Raw genomic sequence first — 17,278 nt, 5'->3', positions numbered from 1 at the left:
CCTCTACGGGGAGGGTTTCCACTCAACTATTAGATATTTTAACAACTTCGAGACAAGAAGGTTCATCTGATCAAGTCGCTCACTTTTCTGAAGAGATGCCGCGACACTAAGGTAATACCGATTGCTTTTACACTGACATCTGCTGCTGTCACTTCTGCTAATGCTAAACGGATCTTGTTCAGGACTGGCCTAGACCTGATCTCAGAGTGAATAATATTGCTCCGATTTGAACTAGACAATTTAGACAAGACTCTCTTGCAATCACACTTAACATTGACAGAAAAAATGTCTACATCTGATTGGGAACATGTAGGTAACATGACTGCCTCGTCAGCGACCTCAATGTCAGCTAAAATGCGAAGATAACCTGATTGCCAAGTTCAACCTCCTGTCCAAGAAGAAACCAGATCCACAGGTTTAAAAAGTTAGACGGTGCCAAGATTGTTATCAATCAGAGTAACAGCCCAATTTCCGACAGCCTAAAATCGGTTCTAGCTAAAGGATTGAATTTCGCAGTCACCCCGAAACACAGCCCGGTTGATGATATCATTGCCCAGGTCGACGTAGCCCTTAAGGGGTTGGGACACATCCCTGCAGACGTGGCAAGATAGTAAATTGCTGAAATCTTTCTCAACTAAAAAAGAGAGATGACACAGTCATCCTCTCAGCCAACAAGGACAATGCTCCTGTCATCATGGACAAAACCACATACAACAACAACATTCAGGACCTAGTTAATGATGGTAGCTATACCAAAATCAATGGAGATCCCACCAACCGCCTGGTTATGAAAACCAACAATATCATCACTGATTCGACATCTTTAATCGAATCAAATAAGTGGCTTTCCTTAAAACCCTCTGCTGCTAGACCACTTACATTTTATGGCTTACCAAAAATCCATAAAGAAGGTACACCACTTCGGCCTATCGTCTCCACTATTGACTCACCCACCTGCAAACTGGCCAGATTTCTGTCTGAGACCTTACATCCATTCACTGGTAAGACCACCTCAGCTGTATTTAACTCAGCTCACTTGGTATCGTTAATTAGGGACATCTCACTATATCCAGGACATTTGCTTGTCAGTTTCAAGGTAACATATTTACTTAACTTTCGTGACTGCATGAATTAATATTCTATGGTTATTTTGGGAAAGTCACGTAGATAGAACAAATAATAACAATAAAAATGAAAATAAAGTGAATAAAACATAATAATAATAAAATATCACAACGTTTCGATTACAACACAAGCAATCGTCATCCGGAGAAAAAAGAAGGGGAAAGCTGCTGAGGCAGGCTGTTTATGAAAGGTTTAGAGATGGACAGGGCAGCTAATGTTAATGTAGGAGAGGTCTCCGACACCGTCAGGAGGTCTACACCAATCAATGCTATGCACCTCGTTCCACACACCCACAATGTTGACGGTTCAGGTGGACAAGAAAACACAAATCAAGTCATGACCCAAAGTGGTTGATGACATTTTTCCAATGATTGCTGAGTTTAAAACCCTCGTCTCGGTTGAAATTGTGTCTGTAGAAATGGATAGTTTCGTGAACAAATTTTTGTTGATAGCCAGCCGGCTTGCAAAGTACCATCGTCTAAGAGAAATAAATTTCACGTGAGCCAGCCGCATTAAAGTAATGATCAGCCATGGCAGAAGTACTGGTCCTGCCGTTCTTCAGATCTGCCTTATGTTCATGAACACGGTCCAAGACATGTCGTTTGGTTTCCCCAATGTAACTGCTGCCACATATGCAGCTTCGTTTGTAGACGCCGAGATATTGCATGTCAGGAATCTTGTCCTTCGCAGATGGGATCAGGTCACGAATTTTATACACTGTGTTAAATCGGACCTGGATCTTGTGTTTGCTCAAGATTTTGCAAATGTTTTTGGTTATCCCTGCTATGTAAGGTAAGGTGATGGTTTTGATTGGATCTTCAGATGGCTCCTTCCGCGCGGTTGGGGTGATGGCTTTGCAGATTGTGTAGTCAGAATATCCATTCCCCTTGAGAGCCTGGTGTATGTGTTTGAGTTCACTGGTCAGGTGTTCATGGTCAGATATACATTGAGCTCTATGGTGTAGAGTTTTGATGAGGGAATTCTTCTGGGATGGATGGTGGTGGGAATCAGGTTTTAGGTAGGCATCCATATGGGTGGCTTTCTTGTAGACAGAGTGTCTCATTGAGCCATCTGGTCTCTTTTCGATTAAAACATCCAAGAATGATAACTTGCCATCCTTATCCACCTCCATGGTGAATTTGATGGCTGGGTGTATGGAATTGATGTGGTTGAAGAATTGGTCCAGAGCTGGTAGGCAATGTGGCCAGAAAATAACAAAATATCACGACTGAGCAATCATTGGAAGGACGTTATTAACCAGGTTAAGTCGTAAATGTCTAAGATGTTTAGTAATTATTTACGACTCTGGTGTTACATTAACAGGTTAAATGTCTTGACATTAACAGGTTAAATGTCTCACTAACAAAGCCACTGATGCTCGTTGACCTTGATGTGGCAGTGGCTCTGCAATCTTACATTGACATGCTATCTCTCACAATGCAATGTTGGATCCATGCGCTTAACCTCAAACAATGCGAATTCAACCCCGATGGAGTCTGGAGAGCTCAATGGAGTTCAAACTCACGAACACCTCGTTGTGAAGGACCAAACACAGAAGATCCCTGGGTTTCATCTTCCACAAAGCTCATGGTCCACCCTAAATCGCATCCACAGCACAAACCATGGCAGATGTGGACACTTGATGCACAAAATATGGAAAATTAAAAATTCTCCAGTGTGCGAAGGTGGTCATCCAAAATAGGACTGTGCAAGATATGACAAGGCAATGCCCGATCCACAAATACGAATGAGACATCACTTTCGTTATGTTTAATGCAATGTTCTTGTGGGGTGAGTTGGCAGCCGGGACGGCTGGGTGTTACCAGGGGGGGGGGGGGGGGGTGATGTAGTGGCATTGTTGGGCGCGATGCACGATCACCACTACTCTTAGCCGGTAGTACAGGCCCCGTGTCAACAGGGGGCGGAAGAGAGGCTGAGCAGGATAGTTTTGATGAAGTGAGGTCGTTGGGCCGAGGTAACCCCCAGGGAGCATCGTGACCGGAGGTGCATACTCCAGACCCCCAAGAGGGGGCTGGCGGATGACGTCACACTCCAGGTCCCTCTGGAAGGTTCCAGAAGGAAGGCATGGCTAGGGGCGGAGTGAGCTTGGACCGTGTATAAAAGCTGGACCCCTAAACGGGTCCAGCAGTTGTTTTCCACTCGTAGACTCGAAGAAGCCACCCTAGAGACCTGGAGCCGGGGCTGGACCCGAGGACCTTGGCTGGGTCAGAACCGAGCAGCCCCGTGGGTAGGACCTGAGGACCTTGGCTGGGTCGGGTCAGAATATTCTCCCTATGGTCCCGCTAGCCAGAGGACCCTTAGTGAGCTATTCCCCCAGTGTGTAGGGCATGCCAGTGTGGAGGACATACCTCCTAAGGGTATCGGATGGAAGGGGCCATAACCCCTTCGTGTTAGGGCTGTTACTGTTATTGTATAATAAATGTGTTGCCTCCAGAGAAGTGTCTCTCTTTCTCCATTTATACCCACTATACTAGTCATGAATTTACATGTTCTATTTACGTGACAAACCTGATTAATTAACTATGTCGGGTGGTGGTGGGTTTACCGATGCATTTATATATTTGTAGTGTCTTAGGTCTCTTCTTCTCCCTTCTCGAGGTGTGTGTTTGCGGGTGCCATGTGGTGCACACACTCAGTCAAAGACGAGGTCGTCGTAGGAGGCACTGTCTCTCTTTTATTAAGTTCACACCGTCATCTCCGGCCTCCTCTCTAACGACCACGCTGCCGTACGGCCCGGCCCAACCCGCGTTGCAGCAATGGCGTCGACCGAGACGGCCAACTACTATCCGGCCGCGCAATGATCGGGCGAAGGCGGCAGCGACAAAGGCAGCAACGACGACAGCGACGACAAGACAAGTCAACTCCCAGTATCAGCAGCCTGGAGTTCTCACTCTCCGCTGCTTATATTCCGCTAGGCTCGGCTTGGTTCCACCCTAGCCACGCCTCCCTTCTCGAACCCACCAGAGGGTTCCAAGGGCCTCCCTATAAGGTCTACTGTGACCCTTGCCCCAGTTCCTCTATCCTGCTTGCACACCCGTGTATATGCTCAACGGCGCGTGCGCGAAATGTCCACCGCAATTGCTGCTGCTGTACAGCAGTCGGCGCTGTGTCAATACATATGTGTAGTGGGTTCCATGGAGACACACACTTTAATCTGGAGGCACCACGTTTATGATACGGCCCCAACAGGGCTACTAATTTAACATTACAAAGGGTTAACTAGACCCCAACCGGGTCACTATGTAACTGGGTCAGGAGGGTAACTTCTTCCTGACCCACGGAGCCTGAAAGTGCAATCTAAGACCAATGACCGAAGAGACATAGCACAGTGAGTTCACTCCTAGAGACAGCCACGATCGATCCTCCCCATCCCTCTTATTCTGTTGAGCGTGGCCTCGGTCCGCCTCCAGCCAAGCCCCCTTCTCGATCTCTCCCAAAGAAACTGGGGCCAGCGTCATGTGTCCCTCAAGCCCCCTTTTCGGGCCCTCTTGCTACCCCGTGCAATTTACGTGCCCTCTCTCTCCCTTCAACGGGACCATGCCCTTGAGGGCCCGCTTCCCTGCCATTCCTCCGCCGGTTCCAAAGAGAAGTACGAGACATATGCAGTTACCTGCTCGTGAATCTAGATGGCGTAGATGCCATCGAGACTCTAATTACATCTCTACATATGTATGCGACCTAACCCAAAAAAACTGTATTATATACGAAAGCGTTGGCCACTCGTCTGGAAGCTGTTCTTCCAGAAATAATTTACCCCTCCCAGACTGGCTTCATAAAAGGGAGGGACATCACCTATCATACTGGAACAATAATTAATAGATGTAATTGCATGGTCATAAAAAAAACAAGCCAACGCAATTACGTTGGATGGAGAAAAGGCATTGGACAAAGTCAAGTGGGATATCCTCTTCCAAACAATTCAACATATTAACTTCCTACAAAAATTCCTAGCATTCTGCAAACTACCAAACACTCTCCTTACGTCCTCTATCAAAGAGAATGGGTGGATATCAAGGGAATTCCTTCTAAGTAGAGGCACAAGAATAGGGATACCTTCTATCTCCACTCCTTTTTGCAATAGCCATAGAACCACTGGCAATAACCCTTAGGACATAAAATAAAATAAAGGGGGTACAAGGCCCTGGAGAGAAAGTATGAAATTACTTTTATATGCTGACAACATTCTTATAACAATAACCCCTTTGAATCTATTCCAAACATGCCTTATACTTCGATTTAAAGCTTTCGTGACTGCAGGGATTCATCTTCTTGGTTCTTTCGGTAAAGTCACGTAGAAGGGAAATAATAAAATGATAAAAATAAAACATGATAAAATAATTCTCACGACGTTTCGGCCACAACGCAAGCAGCCGTCCTCAGGTGAAAAACAGGTCTGTCGGAAAGACAGCGTTTCTTTCCGACAGACCTGTCGGAAAGACACGGCTGCTTGCGTTGTGGCCGAAACATCATGAGAATTATTTTATTATGTTTTATTTTTATTATTTTATTATTTCCCTTTTACGTGACTTTACCGAAAGAACCAAGAAGATGCCTTATACTATTGTAATCAGCGACTTCCGCGAAACTTCGTGTAGAGCAGTGATCCCCAACTTTGTTTTGCACCAGGGACCGGTTTCATGAAAGACATTTTTTTTCACGGACCGGGGGGGGGCGGGGCGGGGGGGGTTCATCATTGGGTCTTTCCCTCTTTTCAAAGAAGCTCTCCAGCGACGTTTGTTTTTTACTCATTTTGGCTAGGGTTAGCTTGTGGGCTTACCAAAACTGTGACTGGGACAAGTGCACAGTGCGGGAAAGAGGCGCAGATGGAAGTGGTAAATAAAAGAATGGGCGAGCCACGCGCGGACTCCCAGCTCACCTCCTGCTGTGCGGCCCGGTTCCTAACAGGCCATGGCCCGGGGGTTGGGGACCCCTGGTGTAGAGGGTAATCGTCTTTATTTCACATACGGGCACAACACAGGCCAACTCTATCTTCTTCCTTTTCCAAGTACAACACTTAAATGTTAGCGTCCCTACAGGCGACACATGGTTGATCATCCGGCGTGGTTCTACCCATCCCCTCCCGGCTTCACTGCTGGCTGACGGCGTGCCGGTAAAGGTGGTGGAACTCGGCAGGAGATCTGCCACGTGGCCGGACGACGGAGAGAGAAGACGACGAGCAGCGACGCAGTCCATACCCAAGACTCCCACACCGAGGCTCCGCCTCCAGCCACGCCCTATCGTGGAAACTTCCCGCATTTTCCCGGAGTATCTCAGCCAGCCACCTTTTTCCCAGATACCTCTCCCTTTGGGATTGGATGATGTTTTAGTGGTGCACATACCCGTGCTTCCCTTTTCCAACCAGCAGGTGTCATCATGTCATTACACTATCAATATTTACAGCACAGCAGCAGGATAAAAGTTAAATATATCAAAATCAGAAAATCAGAGATTATGCCAGTGTGTCTGGTCACAAAACAGTATAAAGCATTTCGGGGTGAAAATACCATAACCTACCTTCTTTTTTCGCTGCTAACTTCCCTCCGTTGCCACAGTCGACTTGCACTCACTTGCATGTTTGGAATGCACGCTCCTTCTCTAAATCAGAATACAAATAATTAAGATGATGACTTTGCCCAAATTTATATTCCTAATTTGAGTGCTCCCTGTCACTATCCCAACACCCTTTCTGCAAATACTCAACTCGGCTACTTCCAAAATCTTCACTCAGCCCCCATCAGAGTACCCCAATATTTTTTCTATGGCTATTAACTAACCAAAGAAAAGCCGAATTTGACGAAACAAAATCCCCCCAACTCCATCGATGCCCCCTGGACACCCCTCAAACATAGGCATGCCTTTTACAGGTAGGAACAACAGTTCCACACTGCCCACCAGGGATTATTTGTCTGCCTGTCTGTTGTGCATGGCCCTAGCCCCACCAGAGCCCTCCCATTGGCTCGGGGGCGCCGACCAATGGGAGCGATGGGTTGGGGTTGGTAGAGGGGGGGGTTAGTGGTGGGGGGGGGGGCACCGCCTCGACTCGGGCCAATGAGGAGACGGGCGATGTTTCATTCACAAAATGGGGGAGAGTGGCTCCATTCATAAAATGGAAGCCTTGAAAAGAAAAAAGCGGATCTTCTTGCCTCATGTTTCTTTCAACATTCCCAGCCTTAAGGTGATTCAGTTGGGGGTGGGAGGGAGGGGCTGGGTGGGGAGGGGAGGGTGGGGAGGGGCTGGGTGTGGAGGGAGGGGCTGGGTGGGGAGGGTGGGGAGGGGCTGGGTGTGGAGGGTGGGGCTGGGTGGGGAGGGGAGGGTGGGAAGGGTGGGGAGGGTGGGGGTGGGAGGGGTGGGGCTGGCTACCCCGTGGTGCCCTTATAAAACTCAACGTTTAACCTACACACTACACTATACACGACACGATACACTACACTTATACAGGTAGGAACAACAGCTTCCACACTGCCCACCAGGGATTATTTGTCTGTCTGTCGTGCAGGAATGCACTGTCCAACCAAGTTCCTACCTGCCCACTCCGAAGGAACGTGTTGGGAATGTCCAGACATTAACAATTGTTTTCAAAAGATCACTTGCTACTTTAACCACGTTCACAAAACAAGCATCTCACCCTCACCGGAAATGTCCTTATTGGGGTTGAATCCTCAAGGCCTTTCCATAGAGGCAAATATATTATTCCAAATGTTCAGTGTTATGGCAAAACGCACTATTATAGCCAACTGGAGAGAACATGCTCCCCCCAACACTGCAGGAATGGGCCAATACCTTATCAAAAAATGCCGCTTTAGAGGATCTAAGTGCACAACTAAGCGGCAGGGAGGAAGCTTACCACAAAACATGGAACCCCTTCACTACCTACCCTCCAGTAGGCAATGATTCGTAGGAACATTCATGAGGGCATTTAGTCACTCTTCCCCACCACCCCTTCCCTTTTTTCTCCTACAAGGGTATCATAGCTTAGGAAGACACCAGGGTTGCAGATTTTATTGAAAGTTTATTGAAACGTGCAGTTTAGACAGGTTTCCAGGTTTTCTGCTTGTACCTGAATTGTTTTAATAAAATACTTTTTGAAAAAAAAAAGCTCGGGTGGGATTGATTGTTGTGAGCGGTTTTGGAGAGAAGTGCTGATAGACCCCGATCCAAACCTGCCACAACTATGACGAGAAGGTTAGCCGAGTTTGTTTTTCTCTGATGTGGACTATTATCTTTAAAGTGCCACTCTCCACAATTGTGCAGGGGGAACTGGATCACAAATCCAATGCCAGTTTCTTTACTCAACTTAGATTCGTATCAACTCTTGCCTCTCACTACCACGCACAGATGCAGCTCTCACGTTAACGACTCCGATCACCACAGTGCCAATCATCCTGCAGTGTCACCCAGTTTCACGACTCTCCCAGGAGGGTCCTGCGGCACGATGTTTGGCCAGTTTCGCATGGCTTGCGAGGTTCCCACTCATCTATGAATGCCCCAAACGATTGGAATTCCATCGCTTCACAAATGTCCACGGTTCCTCTCCCATCTATATCGCAATTTGATGCTTAGCTGTACATTTTCTACAATCACTTCACCTGCAATTGACTAATATCCTCACTTGTTTTACAGATTAGTGCAGTAGCCACTCATTTTTGCATCTATGTAACTTAATATTAAATTTCAGGTAAAATTCATAATACACGAGTCAACGTTGTCAACAACTCATTATTAAATATTTATTTTCGTGCAATATTTTGGATTTCGTAAGTTGCTTTTGAGTCAGATTGCTATTAGCTTCATTCTGTACTTTGTCATTTTGGTGACCCGAGTCACTTGCAAATTAGACCATCCTGGCCTCGTGTTTTTATCTCATCTGGTTAAACAAAACACACTTTACCTTTTGAACGGTTTATTTATGTGGTGTTGATTGACCATACTTCAAGTCAGTGGTGGTGAATGGGATGAACAAAAAAAAAGCAAGACTGTTTCAGTTGTCGCGTCATGTTCCTGCAATTGGAATACAGATCTTGCACTCTCGCCCCTCAGACACCACACTGGGACGGACGTTGTAGCTGCACTTTGAGCAGTGGTGCTGGCAGAGCTGTGGGGAACATCACCGCCTCTCCATGTTCAACCACCAGCAACATTTTTGAAGCCTTCCCGAGGTCAGACTGGACAACCCATGCCAATTCACGCACCAGATGTGCGTTGACCAACCCACATCTTAGGCCTCACCACTCAAAACTGCTCAGTGGCCTAAAATAAAATGTTTCGCTCCGGATGATTGCTGCAAAGTATGACCTGTGTTTTGATTTAGTGTGCTGATCTTTAAGGTGCATTGAAAAATTATAATACTCCGATTGATGCTCCTGCTGTTGTGGAGTGACTCATGTAGCCAGCTATGGCTGCAGGGTTTTGGTAGTCCATGTTGTTTGCGTTTATTGTGAAAATTCCGTCAGTTCCTATGATCACTGTTTCATTGCTTTATTTTGGTGATTTCGAAAAGTTTACTGGTTTGGCCATGTTTGTTGTAGTACGGAGTAAGACTGATGGCCTTAATCTAAGTTGTCTTGTGGTTGTTGTTGTTTGACTTGCCTCCCACTGGGATTTTTGCACACAGCATTGGTGTACGGTGTTTTTTCTGCCATATTTTGCTGTCTTTTCTTGGATTTTCTGTTTGCACTTGTTTTTTGTTTGTTGCGGTTGCACCCGATTCAAGAGCCGAATGGCTCACAGGGCTATACCTAATAAATTAACTTGAACCAACAATAGTGCAATGAGAAGCCTTGGCACAATTTTCATGCAGGACTCATTTACACTGCCACAATGCTTTGTTAAAATTTGGTTTTCCAAAAGTCACTCCACGTTGAGCCCAAAAGTCACTCCACGTTGAGGTAAAAAAACAGAGCTATACGAATATTTTTCAGAAGGGACTTGGCCACAAATGATAGCTCAGTGGCTTTTGGAAATTGGCAACGGCCAAATACTCGGAGGGGCTTGTTTATAAATGTTGATATTTTGCAATTTCACATCGCACGTTGGACTAAACCACCAGCAAACTAGATGGTCACCACTATCTGTCCACACCGTTGCCGTAATGATCTTAATTCTAGACATCCAAATCAAACGTGCAGCCAAAGACAACCAGGTATAGTACCAAGGCCTCCTATTGGTGCAGAGGCCTCCATTAGGTGATTGATCAGGAGGCCAGGTTTTAAGGGATTCAAACTGAAAAAGGCAGGAAGCAAAGTTTGAGACGATCGACGTGAGAGAAGGGGGCTCCAAAGAGCTAAGAGGAGAGCACAAAAAACACGTCAGGGGAAGAGGAACTTCAAGAATCAAGCAAGTGGGGCCGAGTTGCTGTGTAATAAAAACAAGTCTGCAAGGTCGTCCACATCTTTACACTTCCACCAATAAGAGCTTTGAGAAACGTTGATTTAAGTTCAATTCCCCCCCCCCCCCCCCACACACACACAAATATCAATGGAGTCATCTGCATATTCTCGGTGTATAGTTCGCAAGGGCTTGGGATAAGGTTAGTTTGGAGTTATGCGTCACTCCAGGAACTCAATTTCTAGTCAACGGCCACACTGCGAGAAATCTGCAATACCACGGATCAGGTGCTTGGCCGCTGGCACGACGATTTTTTCCCAAGATCTGCCTAAACCAGATATGGGGAAAATGCGGCCCGTGGGGCGTATACGGCCCGTTGGGCTTTTTAATCCGGCCCGCCGAACTTGTCCAATTATTATTATTAAATTAAATTTTACCTTCCTCCTCTAATGCCCCCATTTCCCCAATAGATGGCGCACTTTGACCGGGAGTGTGGTGTACAGTAGAACATCTGGTCACGACCATAATTTGTTCCATAACTTTGGCCGCAACCCGATTTGGTCGTGACTCGAACCTAAGTTCCCCATTGGATTGTATGTAAATACGATTAATCCGTTCCAGACTCCTACGAACTGTATATAAATATTGTTTTTTTAAAGATTATTAAGCACAAAAATAGTTAATTACGCCATAAAATGCAGTGTAATAGTAAACTAAATGTAAAAACATTGAATAACACTGAGAAACCTTGAACAGAGAAAACTAACATTGCCAAATCAAGGTTTAGAATCGTTCAACAAGATGATTGTTTCGTCTGCTACATCAGTCGGTCGATTCTGAGAGAGAGAGAATATTCGTATGAGCAATTCATATTTCTATTGAAAGTAACTTAACAGTAATATTTGGGTACAGTATTGTTTTTGGAAGCATTCACCATAATATCGTATGAACGTTTACTTCACCGCATCATCGTATGAATGATGCGAAAAGAGATTAACGGGTTCTTATGTTAGCGATTTACGTACTCGGCGCTTTCGCTCTCTAAATTACGGCTTGAATGAGGGGGAGGGGTATGACTACACACAAAATTTATATCTTACTAGGAATTTTATATAACAAAAGTTATATACATAACTGTTACGCTTTGTGTAATTCAACAAAACAAACAAAACCTAACTCCGAGTTCTCTCCGAATTTCACGAGTCCGTTCTAGACCCCACAGTTTTTTTTATAGAGTTTTAAGCACAGAAAACATAATGAAAGTTTGAAAAATCATTAATTATACAAACTTTTCAATAATTTCCTTCTTCACTTCGATTTAAATTTTCTTTAAAACTTTCTTCTCACCAACATTACCACTCAATACCACTTTCTCCGAAGGAAAGTTTGTAAAAGAATGCATGGTACAGACAGCAGACATCTTGTGTCCGGAGATAAAAAGCAAATTTGAAAAGTCAGTGTATCACGCAGGACTGTGACTGGCCGTGTGGAACGGATTGATAAAAATATAGCCAATCAATTAAACAAAAAGTCAGATTCCTTTGAATTATTTTCACTAGCACTGGATGAAAGTACGGACGTAAAAGACACTGCTCAGCTCCTCATTTTTATCCGAGGCATTGTCGACAGTTTTGCGATAACAGAGGAGTTTTTGACCATGGAGTCCCTGAAAGGAACAATGCGGGGAGAGGACTTGTATAACCAGGTATCTGCTGTCATCGAAAGAATGACGCTACCTTGGAGTAAACTTGTCAATGTCACAACGGATGGATCGCCAAATTTAATTGGAAAAAATGTTGGGCTGCTGAAAAGAATCCAGGATAAAGTGAGAGGAAAACCCTGTCCAGGGTATTATTTTCCTTCACTGCATCATCCATCAGGAATCCCTGTGTAAGTCTGTATTGCAGCTTAATCATGTCGTGAATCCAGTCGTAAAACTTGAACTTTATACGAGCAAGGGGACTTCAGCACCGTCAGTTTATTACCTTCCTGGAGGAAATTGATGCGGATCATCAGGACTTGCTGTACCACTCTCGTGTCCGCTGGTTAAGTTTGAGGAAAGTGTTACGAGTGTGGGAGTTGAAAGAGGACATCATCGCATTTTTGGAGTTGATGGGGAAATCTGACGAATTCCCCGAGCTAAGCGACAAGAACTGGCTTAGTGACTTTGCGTTTGCTGCGGACACATTTTCACACATGAGCTGAATGTGAAACTGCAGGGGAAAGATCAGTTTGTTCACGACATGTACAAACATGTGAAAGCCTTCAAATCCAAGCTCACTTTGTTCTCCGGACAAATTGCGAACAAATCTTTTGCTCATTTCCCCACACTTGCCATGCAGAAAGAGGCACCGCGAAACGCAAAAAAATACAGCAAATCGCTTGAGGACCTGCACGGAGAACCTTCCGTATGTTCTCCGATTTCGAAAACATTGAACAGTCACTTCAGCTGGTGTCCTGTCCCCTGTCACAAGACCCTGAAACAGCACCACAGGAGCTGCAGTTGGAACTGATAGATCTTCAGTCTCCGTCCTAAAGGAGAAGTTCAACTCTGTTAAACTGAATTACTTTTATGCTTCACTTAAGAGCCACGTTTCCAAACCTCCGGAAGACTGCACAGAAGATACCGACTCTGTTTGGCTCGACTTGTGAGCAGATATTCAGCGTCATGAACGCCAACAAAGCCCGTCACAGATCAAAGTTAACGGATCAGCACCTCAGATCTATCCTGATAATTGCCACAACCAAAATAACTCCAGACTTGGATGCACTGGCAAAAATGGGAGATCACTGTTCCCACTGAAACTGATGTGTTGCTGCAGCGAGGTTAGAGCCAAATCTCCGACAGCCTGCGTGGCTGCTCCAACCTGTTAATGTAGATAAAGAAGTTCAAGTGCGGTAATTGGTTTGGCGCAGGCCTCAGATGTTTTCATGATGTTGACATGTTCATGTTCGTGCAATTTGTTAAATTGCCTTGCAAATAAATGCTTTGCTACCTGTTAAAGGCCAAATACTTTCATGCAATGATTTTCACATGTCATTTATATTAGTTCACACAAACACTCCATCCACCTGTTCCTGGCCCGGCCCCTCTGTCAAATTTTAGAACCCATTGTGGCCCGCGAGTCAAAAAGTTTGCCCACCCCTGGCCTAACCATTTGAGGGTGAAGGAAGCATCAGCCCTGTTTCTACAGAAATATATTTAGGGATGTTAACCATTCTTTAGGGTGCTATTAACTGGGTGTCAAGTGTTACCATCAGATCCGTTTTTAAACAGTACAAAGCCCGATCCTCCTGACATCCGAGGTCAGTGGGGCGCTCGTGGCTCCTTTTGGGCAAAACAAAACTATTGAGGCTCTTCCATCAAGACCACCGCCATTGCCCGAAACCAAATCTGCATCACGAGAAGGGAATAGCATCATCCACTGCTTGCCGGTTCAACTTGAAAAAACACACGAGTCACCAAGCCCAGGACCAGTTTGCAGCCAATATATAAGGAGATTTATTTGGGCTTATCAGCAGAAATGGGCTGGCCACAGGGCCCCTTGGTGAGGAACACGCGCTCCTGGAATGGGGCATGGCCGGCCACGAGGATCCGCGTCCACGAAAGCTTGGAAGTCTATATTCTTGGGTTTTTTCGGTAAAGTCACATAGGTAAAAAATTAAAATTATTAAAAGTAAAATTAAAATAAAATAAAAAATCACGACGTTTCAGAGGCAACACAAGCCTCCGTCCTCAGGTGGAACAGTCACAGCACGCTCGCTGCATCAAGTAAATGAGAAATTCCAAGAGATCCGACCCCGTATATATACTGGTTGAGAGGGGGAGAGCCAGGGCAGGCCCCTGGATAGGAGTTTTTTATTATTATGGCAAGGTTGGTGCGGCTGAAGCTACGGCTAGTCTACATAACAAAGGACTGAGTCCTTTGTTATGTAGACTGGCTGAGAGGCGGGGGGGTGCCAGAGTTGTTAAAGTGCAGCTGCTGCTAAATGGTACCGATCCCCTGCCATGTGGATGTAAAAGCAAAAAAGCAGGTCAGGAAGAAACAGCCTCTTGCTACGTTCAAAAAGTCAAAAGTCACTTTATTGTCAAGTGTGTTACATGCATGACATACAACACAGATGAAATTACAGTCCTCTCTCTTGATCCCACGGTGCAACCAAGCAATTCAAAAATGAATCAAAATTAACAGACTTAAATAAACAATAAACAATCGGCGATCAACACAAGATAAATAATCAAAAATGTAATAGACTTAAAATAAACAACAGTCAAGAATTATAAAATATAAAATATGATTTAAATAAAATATTTAAAGAAATAAGATATTTAAACCGGTGTGGCAGTGCGATGTAGTGCAATGTGCAGTCCAGAGATCAGGATGTACGAGTGAATGTGTGTGTGGGGGTTGGGGTCAGGGGACAAAGGGGGGAGGGTGGGCAGAGGGGGGGAGTGATGGTAGAGCAGGGAGGGAGTTGAGTCTCCTGACAGCCTGGTGAAAGAAACTGTCTTTGAGCCTGCTGGTCTTGGCCCGAAGACTCCGCAATCTCCTCCCTGACGGCAGCAGGCTGAAGAGGCTGTGAGATGGGTGGGTGGGATCACCTGCAATCTTGATTGCTTTGCTGGTGATGCGGGTGTTATAAATGTCCAGAAGAGGGGGAAGAGAGACACCAATGATCCTCTCAGCTGCTCTCACTATGCGCTGCAGAGTCTTGCGGCAGGACACGGTGCAGGTGCCGTACCACACAGTGATGCAGCTCGTCAAGATGCTCTCAACGGTGCCTCTGTAGAAGGTGTGCATGATGGGGGGCGGGGCTCCTGCTCTTCTCAGTTTGCGGAGAAAGTACAGGCACTGTTGGGCTTTTTTGGCCAGTGATGCAGTGTTGTGACTCCACGACAGGTCTTCAGAGATGTGTACACCCAGGAACTTGGTGCATCTCACCCTCTCCACTGCAGCACCGTTGATGGTTAGCGGAGTATGCTGGGTGTGCACTCTCCTGAAGTCCACAACAATCTCCTTCGTCTTCTCAACATTCAAGTGGAGATTGTTGTCCTTGCACCACGTGGCCAGCCTGCTCACCTCACTCCTGTAGTTTGTCTCATCCCCGTTTTTGATGGCACCCACCACAGTTGTGTCATCCGCAAACTTAATGAAGAGGTTGGAGCTGAATGATGGTGTGCAGTCGTGGGTCAGCAAAGTGAAGAGGAGGGGGCTCAGCACACATCCTTGGGGAACCCCTGTGTTCAGTGTGATGGTGCCGGAGGTGTTGCTGCCAACTCGAACTGCCTGTGGTCTCCCTGTCAGGAAGTCCAACAGCCAGTTGCACAGAGAGGTGTTGAGCCCCAGGTGGTCTAGTTTGTGGATGAGCTGCTGGGGGATGATTGTGTTGAATGCTGAGCTAAAGTCGATGAACAGCATTCTGACGTAGGAGTCTTTAGTCTCCAGATGGGTGAGAGCTGAGTGGAGGGTAGCGGAGATGGCGTCATCAGTCGAGCGGTTAGACCGATACGCAAACTGGAAAGGGTCCAGGGCAGGGGGAAGGACAGACTTGATGTGTTGTAGGACTAGCCACTCGAAGCACTTCATAAGGATTGGAGTGAGTGTGACCGGGCGGTAGTCATTGTTGCAGGAGGGTGATGACTTCTTCGGGACCGGGATGATGGTGGTAGCTTTGAGGCACGTAGGTACAACAGCCTGTCTCAGCGAGGTGTTAAAGATGTCGGTGAAGACATCTGTGAGCTCCTCCGCACAGTCTCTCAGGACACGACCCGGAATGTTGTCAGGGCCCTGGGCTTTCCTTGGGTTCGTCCTACTGAGGGATCCCCTCAGGCTATCTGGGGATAGCGTCAGCACCTGGTCGTCGGGAGGTGGTGGAGTCTTCTGTGCTGGGGTGCTGTTGTCTGCCTCAAAGCGAGCGAAGAAATCCTCCAGCTGGTTCAGCAGAGAGGTGGAGCTGTCACAGGTCTGCGGAGAGGGTTTATAGTCCGTGATGGTCTGCATCCCTCGCCACAGGTTCCGGGTGTCTCTGCTGTCATTGAAGCGGTCGGCGATCCTCCTGGAGTACTGCCTCTTGGCCAATCTGATGCCTCGCGACAGGTTGGCCCTGGCTGTCTTCAGGCCCATCTCCTCGCCAGCTTTGAAGGCGGCGTTCCGAGCCCTCAGGAGCCTATGGACTTCCCCTGTCAGCCATGGCTTCTGGTTGGCCCGAATGGAGATGGTTCTGGTGACCGTGACATCCTCCATGCACTTCCTCATGTAGGAAGTGACGGTCTCCGTGTACTCCTGGAGGTCTACGGTGTTGTTGTAGGTGGCTGCCTTTCTGAACATGTTCCAGTCGGTGGTGGAGAAGCAGTCCTGGAGTGCCTCTGAAGACCCCTCAGGCCACACGCAGATCCGCTTTATAACTGGTTTTGTGACTTTAACCAGCGGCCTGTATGCTGACGTTAGCAGAACAGTGGTGTGATCTGAGGCCCCAAGGTGGGGGAGGGGACGGGCTTTGTAGGCACCTTTGTGTGTAGTGTAGACATTGTCCAGGATATTGTTTCCTCGTGTGGGAAAGTTGATGTGTCCCTGGAGTTGTGGAAACACGCTCTTGGGGTTGGCATGGTTGAAATCCCAAGCCAGAATGAGGAAGGCATCTGGGTGGGCTGTCTGCTGGTCACCGATGTGCTGATGGAGTTCATACAGTGCCTCGTTCCTGTTGTTTTCGGAGCCAGGGGGGATGTATCAGAGGTGTGGACTCGAGTCATGTGACTTGGACTCGAGTCAGACTCGAGTCATGAATTTGATGACTTGCGACTCGACTT

Source organism: Lampetra planeri, chromosome 43 (assembly GCF_965212315.1).
Source record: "Lampetra planeri chromosome 43, kcLamPlan1.2.h2, whole genome shotgun sequence".
In the NCBI taxonomy this organism is placed as follows: Eukaryota; Metazoa; Chordata; class Hyperoartia; order Petromyzontiformes; family Petromyzontidae; genus Lampetra; species Lampetra planeri.
The sequence above is the reverse complement of the archived record's forward strand: the minus strand, read 5'-3'. Positions refer to the sequence as shown.